Genomic DNA, 11,937 nt, shown 5'->3' with positions numbered 1-11,937 from the left:
GAAGCTGCAGATTCAGTACCATCCTTTGAGATAAATTCTTCTCGGGGGAGGGGCAGGCGTCCACTTAGTATTTGGGGCTGGGACCAGCCAAGAATTGTTTTAAAAGATATCATTCACACATTGAGTTATGTCTACATTAAATACTAGTTAACATCTCTAATGCCTTTCACTCTCGTTTTAAAGGGGAAATTACAACTGAGGCGGACAATATTTCAGAAACAAAGTGGTGAACAGCTCTCTCACTCCAGGTCACTCTGTTGATGGGTGCAGACTTTGCCCACTTAACTGTAGTGAACATTGATGTACACGTATCTGTGCACACGTGACTTGTGCTCTCAAGTCTTGGGATTGTATGCCTAGGAGTGGAGTTATGAGTCATGTGGTAATTTTATGCTGTATTTTTTGAGGAATCATAAAACTATTTTCCACGGCATAGGTGTCATCTTAGTAGGACTCCATCACTATACAAATTTATTAATCCCAGGGAGAAGCCTCCTATACCATGATTCTTGATAGATGTTAAGTTTTTTTAAAACAATACATTAAGATTGCAAGATTCTTTTCATAAAGGTGAACCAAGTTCCTTGAATATGTTACGCATGGTTGGAATTTCAACTCTGTAGGAAGTAACAAATATAGCTCCAACATACTAAAAGAGCCATGTAAACTGAGATATTGGGAGAAACAGTGCTATAATATATAATTACAGAAACAAGTTTCACTACAACCAACTTTGATCACCCAAGAGGTAAGGAAATATAATCTACTCTGTTGAGCTTTTATGTAAGTGCACACATGAAGACATGCATGATAGTCTGTTAGACTGTGATTAATAATATACCTAGGTTCTAGTATCAGATGTATAGGGTCATGTCCAGAGGGAAAGTGGTGATTAATATTGCACTATTTTTCAAGCATCTGCTAGTTTCTGTCTCTGGCATTTGACCACCTAGTCTGTTATTTCATAGGGCTAGGCTCTAGCAAGGAAGCTAAAATATATCCTCTCAAGAAATACCATGGAAGGAATTAATCTGACAATAGTCTTTTATAATTTTAATGGCAAACATTTTTGGAAGGTTAAATGTATTTGAGGAATGAGTTTTTTAGATGTATTACACTTAAGGAAATCAGACACAACTTCAGCGTCTTTTGTACAAGTCTACTCTAAGAAAGCTTAAAATCATCAAAACAATTATTGAAGGTTTTATATAAATTTGTGCATGCCTATACTTTGTATAGGTCCCCTGGTGGTAGAGTGGGCTGCTAACTGCAAGGTTAGTAGTTCAGAACCACTAGCTGCACTGTGGAAGAGAAACTGGTCTTTCTACTCAGGTGAAGAGTTACCATCTTGGAAACTCACATGGGGCACGGCAGGTCTACCCTGCCCTATAGGGCAATGGAAAATAAATGAACTCCCTTGAAGCTTAATGCCCTTATCTTTAAATTACATATGATAATAGTCTTAGTTGGAATTATAGGACTGTTGGTAAGAAAAAGAATGAGATGATAGCAGCTTGAATTCTGGCTGCTGCCAGGCTCTATGCAGAGTCGGCATGGATTCGATGGCAGTGATTGTGTTTGGGATTCCTTGGATGAGGCTCAGGTTCAGTCTATTGTCATCCATGAAATATTTTGTGATCACTTAGGCAGGGCTAGGTTGCCCTGTTCTTGCTCTTTAATATCTGGTATTGTAATGGACTAGCAGGGACTCCATCTCTGAAATGAATGTTGTTGGTTTTGTCTTTTTTTTTAATGATACTGGCTACATAGTAAATAATTGATAAACATGACATGAAGGAGTGAATGAGTGAATGTCACCTTTTCCCATAATAACTCACAGGCCTAAAACAGCTTCAGTGCATCAAGGTAACTGATATTGCTATCTCTCTCAATGGTAGTTCCAGTCATATCACAACAGTTCAGACTTTCCAAAACTTGTCAGTTCTGGAAGCAGTCCTTGGGTATGGTGGCTCCTGATGATTCCTGATTTGTTCAAGCAATATATATAATATAAAATCTATATTACATAGTATATATCACACACATATGCTAATATAGAATATAAACTAATATATATATAATCCTATATTACAAAGGACCTTGTGAGCAAGGAAATATGTTGGTGGACCATTACAAACTAGAAGCCGTGGCGGTGCTGCAGGTTGCTACCTGAACAGTGTGCAGTATGCATCAGCTATACTAAGGACAAAAACATGGCAGTCTAGTTCTGTAAAGATTTATAGCAGTTCCATTCTGCCCTAAGGGTTGCCGAATCGAATCAATTCCAAAGCAGTGTGCTTTAATTTGGTTCTGATTTGGTCTGATTTGAGAAACTGTCCTGGAGAGACTTACAATGAGCTACCTTACCCACCTTGTGTCATCCTAGGTGCAAAAGAGAGCACCTTCTTGGCACTCTGAGGACAGTGTGACAACATGTGATAGCCTACTACCTGAAGTTTCCCCTACTCTTTTATTAGATATTGTTGTTAGTGCCCTCGAGACGGTTCCTACTCATAGAGTAAACATTGCCTGTCTAGCACCATCTTCACCATGATGACTCTGTTGGAGCCGCTGTGTCAATCCACCTCACTGAGGGTGTTCTTTTGGCTAACCATGGACTTTGCCAAGCATGATGTCCTTTTTCATGAATGGATCCTATTGGATAACATGTCCACAGTGTTTGAGATGGGACTCACTCTCCTCTCTTTTACAGAATACCTGGCCATACTTTTTCAAGGACAGATTTATTATAGTATGGCTAAGCCTACAGTAAGGATCACTGGTGGTGTAGTGGTTACATGTTGGCCTCCAATACACATGGTTGGCCAGTCAAAATCACCAGCTGCTCTAAGGGAGAAATTCTGGGCTTTCTACTCCCATAAACTGTTACAGTCTCAGAAACCCACAGGGGATCCTTGTAAGTCAGCATGGACACGACCACACTGAGTGAGGCATAAATTAAATACGGAGACTGGCAATGTCTCTCCAGTATGGTTTCTTTTCAACAAAAAACATACCTTCAACCTGCTTATCATCTGGGCTTGTTACTAGTGACAAATGCAGAGTCACACACAGGCCTCCCTTACTAGACTGTCCTCTTTTGATCTTGGCCCCATGTGGCTCTTTCAAAACTCATCCTGCATCACCACTCAGACCCTAATTATACTGCACACAATATGAACCAGAATCCCCTCTGCCAGGCTCTCTGACCCTCCCAATGGGATATGAACAGAGCTACTCCGACAAGCGAATTTGAAAAAAAAAAAAACATTCAAGGTTATACTTCTTCCGTGTTAACAACCAATGTTTTTCACCTCAGTGTTTCTCAGCTTAGAAGGGGGTAATAGATTGTTTCATGGCCAAATCTTAAAGACTCATTTTGACCTTTAATCACCTTACATGTAGTGTGGCACAGTATCTATTCACAGATTCAGTCCTAGTTCCAATAGGGGATTCTGTAATGCATTCCAGTGTTCAGTAGGATTTCCAGTTCTCAGTTATCTTTATTTTAAATACAAACTCTTCCTCTGCCGATACCTTGAAATGTGAATGCATTAGAGTGGTGTGGGTAGAATGAGTATGCTGTCGTAAAAAGGGAGTCTTTTTAAAATCAAAGACATGTTTTGAGTCTTTACCCAGCTACTTACTACCTGGGCGACACCAAGTCTTGTATAATAGCTTTTGAGCTTCAGTTTCCTTACCTAAAGTAAGAGATGATAATTCTTGCTTTGCCCGTTTGTAGGCTGGCTTTGAATATAAAAGTTTCATGTGCTGTAAAAATACAGGTAAAATTATGTTCATTTAGTCAACAGCTTCATTGCCATTGTCTTTGTTACTCTTTGCCAAGTAAATATCTCCATTCTTATATTGTGATCTTCAAATTTCACAGTTTTTAATCTCCTGTCTTTAATGGTCTAGAAACCAGATTTATATTGTGCTGTATGTATTATGAATATTTGTGATGCATTTATCTTGTCACCTACTTAAGGTAGCCGCTTCGCCGTGTTCATATTACACAAACCCATTTAACACTGGAAATGCAAACTAATTGTTTTTGGAAGCCTTCTTCAGGAGTCATTAATGGATAATTTCTCTAAACACTTCAGAGGCATGAACTCATTTATACCTCATTTTAATTAACATTGTAGATGCTTTAAAGTTGGCTGAATTATTCTTAAAAACTTCAAACCGGAGAATGCCACACATCCAAAATTATCTGCTCTATATTTATCATAAAGCACACTGTTCTAGAGACACAATATGTGTAGTTTTGCAGGTAAATATTTTTGAGATGACTACTGTCAGATATAGGCCTTTAAAATATTGTGTCCTGATACCCTAGAAATAATACATTTCATGATTAAAAATATATTTACTGACATTATACATTTGTCATCCACATAAAATCATTCATTGTACAATGAAAAATTGAAAATGCTTATGAATTAGGTCAATTATGCAGTTTTATGAACTGGGAAAATTATGACAATGTCAATTTAATTGCTAAAATACAGACACGACGGTCCCTGTTTTGAGCAATTTCCACATAACTCAGAGTAGACGCAGAGGCACCCCTGGTGCCGGCCACTGCGCCCGGCCCTGACGAGAAAGGCCCGAGTGTGCAGAAGTGGCAGGGCTTTTGCTTCCTTTGTCTAGTGAAGCTTGCCTGCCTGAGAAGGAGTTCAATGAAGTTTTTAGCATCTTATTCTCATTAGACGACGCAAGAAATTCGTTCCACAAATCCAATTAATACACATAGATGATTGATGGCTTTGCACAGTGGATCTTAGTGAAGCAGAGCCCACTGAGTTTCCGGACAGAGCAGTCCCAGGGAGAGTCAGGGGAAGCGATGGCAGGCATGGTGGAGACGAGCACAACCTTTCTGTAAAAGCATCCCTTTATTTTAGAAAAAAAAAATGTTCACAACTTAAAAATAGCCACCATTCTAAGTGTCATCAGAAAATCTTGAGCACTTCTACCCCTTACAATTAAATGAAGTAGTTGGGACTTCCTACTTCTTTAAATTGTGCTATGGAATGATATATGTATCAATTCCCAATTAATAACAATTTTTTAAAAGAATACGGCTTCGAACATAGAGATGTTCATTTTAACAATTTTAATGACAAATGTTTTAAGCTGTCTAAATATATGACTAAGGAAAAAAATGATAAATTGTACCCCAAGTTAATAAATCCTTAAAAATTAGGATTGTAATTTTAATATCCAGATGAGTGATCCATTTAATATAATATTGAAAAATGTGTCAAGGCTCTCATATTTAAAAATGAAATTATTGATTTATATGATCAAACAATATTAAGAAATTAATCTCATATGAAAAGTGGGGGAAAATGAAGATATGTTAGAAAGTAGAACTACATGTAGGTCAAGCAAACTGGAAAATTTTAAGTAAAGTGCCGTATAAAGAATAATAGGCATTGTCTTGCATCCTCTTGTTGGATTTAAAATTGGCATGTCTCCTTGACGTTTTATCATTCTATAGGAAGTGTACGGATGGAGAAGCAATATCACCTTTTGATATAAATGTTGAGTAAGGTGTCAGGAAGTAGCAGTAAATATGAAAGTAAGCTAGGAGAAACAATAGTTCATGCATTTATTTTTCAAAATTCCAGAAGTATGCAACATCAGGTACTCAAAAGATCCAAAGTAATGGCCATTGAGTCGATTCCAAATCACGGCGACACAAAAGGTGAGTCTCCAGGAGTGTAACTCTGGAAGGGACTGAAAAGACAAACCTTTCTCACAGCAGTGGCTGGGGGTTCTGAACTGCTAACCTTGTGGTTAGCAGCCCAATGCGTTACCCACTATATCACCAAGCCTCATGTCATTTACTATAAACTTGAAAAACAAGAAGAGAGAGCGCTTCCTTCGCTGGTTTTGTTCTTGTATTTTCCTCTAGCATGGACAGTTTTGAAGTTACTGATACTATAAATCTTTGCTAGAAGAGTTTCTCTAAACAAGAATCTTTTGCGGAAAGTGGAACAGAAATACTGCTGAGAAACTAATTTTCAAGAGTATGAAGTGAACACTTATGAAGAAAGCCACAGGCTAGTCTGTGAAACAAAGCATACAAACAAACAAAAAATGGTCCAGAGCATTGTACTCAGGGAACCTCAGAACAAATTGGGATCAAAGACCAGCACATCTTTGCTAAATTACCTAGAGACCACACATTGCCAGTGTGTACAAGCTGACATCATCATCTAAGCTTTTTGTTTTGGTGAGAGTCTTAGCTTTAAAAATCTCTATTTGGTATTCTTAGAAACTCATTCTGGCATATTCTGAATAAGAAAAACAGGCTCTTTCTGCCAAAAATCATCCTTGTTAGCCACCGAATGCTCTTACCACTCTTTTTTATATAACAGTTCAACGTATTTCACAAAAGAAAATTATCCTGTCATTTAAGTTTACCATGAGGGTTCAGTATTATCTTGATGTTACTTTTAAATTGTGTGCTAATTCAAATAGTCATAAATGAATGCATATGTTGAGTGACTGACCAAGCGAATGTTAACATTTAATTTCAGCCATTTGAGAAAATAAAATTCTGTTTTTGGAACATACTTTTGTTTGAAAAGCCAGAGTAAGATACATGACTATGAAGAGAAGATCAAGCCTTTAACAGTTTAATTTACATTAAGCATTCATCAAGCTAATAATGGCTAGGAGAGTCCTCTCTTGCCCTCCACCCCTCACAACTGTTAATCATTTGTTCTAAGTGCTTTTCCATTTGGCAAATGGTAGCTTGGTAGATCTTAGTGGAAATGGATAGCACATATTCTACTTAATCACATAAAACATTTAAACAAAAAGAGACAGTTTCAGCTATAGGCAAGTTGTTCATTGACACCTTGAATTATTTCTAGGATACATGAGCTTTTTACTCCATAATCAAAGAGTTGGCTCTTATTATTACATTATAAATTCAAGGATTTTTAACCTTTCTTTGTAAATCTTTTCTAAAGTCTCTGAAAAACTAATAAGGAAGAAAAAAATAACCCATTTGGGAAAAGGAGATTTATATTAATTCTTTCCAAACTTCCACTACATCCGAAGCTTGGCTACCATTGTAAATGCTTGCTTCTGGTAACCTTTGTCCTTAGGGTTCAGTTCTGACCTTGGAGCTTTCCATCAACCTACAGAATCCGGGTGTGTCTAGTCTGAACTCTGCATCTTTGTTTCAGCTTCTGGCCCTGAAACCTTGCCTTTCCCCCCCCCTTCAGATGCCTCATGAAACACAAAGAAAAGATTGAAGTTGTCAATAATTTCACTTTACTTGGATTTACAATCAATGCACATGGAAGCAACAGTCAAGAAATCAGATAATGTATTGCATTGGACACCTGCAGCGCAACACCTTTTCAGGATGTTGAAGAGCAAGGATGTCACTTTGAGAACTAAGGTGAGTCTTTCCCAAACAATATTTTCAATTGCCCTGAGTTAGTTTATTGTGCCAACCTGGCCCATAAACACATGTAGGGTTAATTGAAGGGTGGAGAGATAAATGGCTCGGTGAGCCTCACCTTTCCAGTTCTCAGGTCTCTTGTTTTCTGATGGTTGGACCAGAATGCAGCTTCCTTAGCCAGTTCCCTGCAAGACATCCCTGAGGAGAAGTCGCATGGACCTACCCCTATGCAGCCCTGGGCGCTGAAGCAGCCTTGTGGAGACACCTGCCAGCGCTAAGATGCTTACACCTTCACTGACTCAGCTTTCCGCCTGCAGTTGGCATCATTGCGTCTGGTTGGTGAAATGGAGGAGGACTTTGTGGATTGGTGTTGGACATATGGGTTAATGTTGGACTTGTGGGCTTGGGCAGCACTGGGTTGGGATGTTTTCTTGATGTGCAATTACCCTTTATATAAAACTCTTTTTGTATATGAGTTTCTGTGGTATTTTTTCTCTAATGTACCAAGATTAATACAGGCCCCATATGCATGTGAAAGTTAGACAAACGCATAAGAAAAATCAACGAAGAATGGGTGCATTTGAATTATGAATTATGGTGTTGGTGAAGAATATTGAATGCACCATGGTATGGCAGAAGAATGAACAAATCTGTCTTTGAAGTACACACTTTAAGCTCCTTAGGAGCAAGGATGGCCAGACTCCTCACATCATTTGAGTATGTCATCAGGAGAGATCAGTCCCTGGAAAAATGCTTGGTGAAAAGGAGGGTTCGGAGAGAGACTAGACCTTCCACAAGTTGGATTCACACAAAAATGGGCTCAAACATACAACTGTTGTGAGGATAGTTCAGGACCAGACAAAGTTGTTATAAGTCAGAACTAAGTCAGTGGTATCTAACAGTATCTAGGACTTAAGTGGTTATTTTCTGTTTAAAGGGCTTGGTAACTATGCTGTCCACCACCTCCCATACCACAGCTCCTAGGAGCGACTCTAGGAATCCCCATTGCTCTTTAGAGTTCCTTTCTGCACTTTCCAACTTTCTTTCCTAATAACCCCTTAATTTGATTTCCAGTTATCTTATGCCTACACTCTTAGAGTCATGACTAACCTTTCTTCTTTTTTTTTTGACCCTTCTATCTCATATTTAATGAGTTAGCAAGTCTTCTTGGTTTTATCTTGAACATATATTTACAGTCTGATCATTTCTGAACACTTACATACTGCCCTTTTTGACCAAGTCAAATAATCTTTCCATCTAGTTACCTGAACTCACTTTCAACCTGGGCCATTCTAAGCCCGCCCCCCTTATCCAACGTTCTTTCTCAATACAGCAGTTAGAAGGATATCAATAAGAGTGGTCAGATGACTGCTACCGTTTGTTAAGCATTTCCATAGGTTTCTCATCTCGTTTGAAATAAAAGCAAATTCTTATGGAATTTTACAAGGCCTAATTTTTCCCCTTAGTGTTCTGAATTCATCTTCCATTTCTTTCCTCATGATCATTTTACTCTAGTTATTCTGAAATCATTCATGACCTTCAAATATGCATATATATTCCTCCTTCAGGAAATATACATGCATTATTATCACTTTCAGTCATGCTATTTCTTCTGACTTTCCTTGAAATGTTTGTGCAACCTAGTATTCTTAGGAAGGTTCTACTTGACCATGCTTATGTAAAATGCATCTCATCGCTGAATACCGTACCTTCATTCCTACTTTATTTATATGTAGTTATTCACCTTACTGCATGTTTTCATACATTCAGAATGTGATTCTGAGAGTAACACCTCTTTTTCTTCTGATTTTTTGCTCACTGCTCTACCTCCAGAATTTATAACATTGACAAACGCATGGCAGATGTTCAATTAGTATTTGCTAATGAGAAAATCTGAAGATTTTAATGCCCTAAACTAACAAACAAACAAACAAAATTATACTTATTAATGTTAGGGAAAGTTTTCACAAGATACTTTCATTTAGAAATTTCTAATCTGTTCAGTTAATTTTGACTTTCTTCTTCAAATATACAAATTAGATTGATATTGCTTTTTCTTATTTACAATATCCGTAAGTCCATTTTATTTGCATCATATTTAACAAGATGTCACAAAGCAGGTCATTGACTAGTATTTCCTTCAACACATACTGAAAACAGGAGGCAGTTTCAGACACACAGGAGTTAGAATGGTTTCCATGCCAAAGCCCAGGAGATCATGTGATCACTTTCAATAAAATATTGTGAAAATTTGGACACAGTGCAAGAGTAAAAGTTTTATAACCCACGAGAAAAATTAAAGTAAATGCATTTAGGAAGAATTATTTTAGGCATTTCCAATGGACACATTTATGAGGTGCTGTTGATCAAAGATTTTAAACTTTCACATTGAAGAGTTTCATTTCCTATCACATTTCTTTCTTTAAAATTTGTACATAGCTATGATAATTCTTGTTTCATCATGCCTGTCACATGTAATAAGGAATCATCTATCTTGTTTTCATTATTAAATATCGGTACTAAATATTGAAACACTAGACATAACAACAACTCTCTCAACATCTTGCTCTTGCTGTGGCAGTGATCTGTCTGTGAGTAATGACTGGACTTAAAAGATCCCTGCAATAATTAATGTCTTGCTTTTCCCAAGAGCTCCAAAATGTGAATCTCACTCTGATTTCATGTAAAATGACTTTAGATTGTATGTGCGTGTTATGTTAATGATGTGCCATGGAGCCCATTTCTACTCTGAGGATCTCTTGGTGAGAGAGCAAAACTGCTCCACAGACGTTTCTATCTGCAATCGTCAGGGGAAGGAGCCCGCTGGCACCATGGTTAAGTGCTGGAAACCACCATCTAGAAGAATGAGCAGTCTGCTTCTGTACCTCCCAGCCTGGGAAACGTGTGGACTAGCTCCCTGCCCTGCTGCATCCTATGAGTCAGACTGGACTGGACAGCAGGGAGTTTCGTTCTGGGTGTTAATCTTTGGGGGAGATGATCACTAGGCCTTTCTCTGGTCGAGCAGTTAGGGGAATTCCAACTGGCAACCTTGGGGTTAGCAGCTGAGGACTTACCTGTCACACCACCAGAACTCCTCTAGTGTGTGGGTAGATTTATTGCTTACCTGTCACACCACCAGAACTCCGCTAGTGTGTGGGTAGATTTATTGAAAGTTAATGAGCACTTTCATGGTAATGTGTATAAAAATGATTGGTGATTAATATGAAGAGAAGTAGTATTCAGCAAATACCAAGCAGGTTATAATCAAACTGGCTGTTTGGATCATAAGCAATGATCAATAGCATTGACAAGAATGGGAATTCCAAACCACTTAACTGCACACATACGAAGCCTATACATGGACTCCGAGGCAGTTGTTTGAAACAAAGGGAATACTTATGGTTTAAAAATCAGGAAAGATGTGCATCATGGTTGTATTCTTTTCTTATCTGTATTCCATCTGTGTTCTGAGCAAATCATCTGAGAAGCTGGACCATATAAAGAAAAGTGTGACATCAAGATTGGAGGAAGGCTGATCAACAGCCTTTGATCTGCAGATGAAACAACCTTACTCTCTGAAAGCCAAGAGAACTTGAAACACTTACTAATGAACTAATGAAGGACTACATCCTTCAGTAGGAATCACAGCTCACTGTAAGAAGATAAAAATCCTCACAGGCTGACCAGTAGAAAACAAAAATGGAGAAGTTTGAAGTTGCCAAGGATTTCCTCTTGCTTGGATCCACAGTCCATGTTCATGGAAGCAGCTATTAAGAAGAAACAAAGAGATGCATTTTGATGGGCAAGTCTGTGGCATAAGCACTCTTTCAAGGGTTGACGAGCAAGGATGTTACTGAAAGGACGAAGGTTTGCCTGACCCAACCCGTAGTATTTTCAATGGCCTCATGTATGTAGGAAACTAGGATAATGACTAAAGAAAATCAAAGGAAAATGAATGCACTTGAAGTTGGGTGTTGGTGAAGAACATGAACTGCCAGAAGATAAAAAAAATCTGTCTTACAGGAAGTAGAACCAGAATGCTGCTTAGAAGGGATGATGGTCGGACTTCCCCACACAAACTTTGGACCTGTTATTAGGAGAGAGCACAAAGCGGAAGGCTAGTAAAAAGAAGGAAGACCCTCCAGGACATGGATTGGCACAGTGGTTGCTGGCTGGTAAAATTGAGCTTGGTGACGGTCTGGACAATGTTTAGCTCTCTTACACATAGTGTTTGTTTTGTTTTTCTTGTTTTTTTTTAAACATTTTATTAGGGGCTCATACAACTCTTATCACAATCCATACACACATCAATTGTGTAACACATAGTGTTCTTATAACTCAGAAATTACTCCACATACCCTAAAAACAACAAGTATTATATCTACCACACAACTCTTGCTAATTCAACCTTTTATAGGTGTATGACTTATTCATACAAATTACAGTAATTGGCAGTGAAACCTTACCATTAACCAATGTGATTTTTCCATAACTGTTATTCCCACTTT

The sequence above is a fragment of the Echinops telfairi genome, unplaced genomic scaffold (genome assembly GCF_000313985.2).
Source record: "Echinops telfairi isolate 266 unplaced genomic scaffold, ASM31398v2 ScPeMD7_23;HRSCAF=83, whole genome shotgun sequence".
Lineage (NCBI taxonomy): Eukaryota > Metazoa > Chordata > Mammalia > Afrosoricida > Tenrecidae > Echinops > Echinops telfairi.
The sequence above is the reverse complement of the archived record's forward strand: the minus strand, read 5'-3'. Positions refer to the sequence as shown.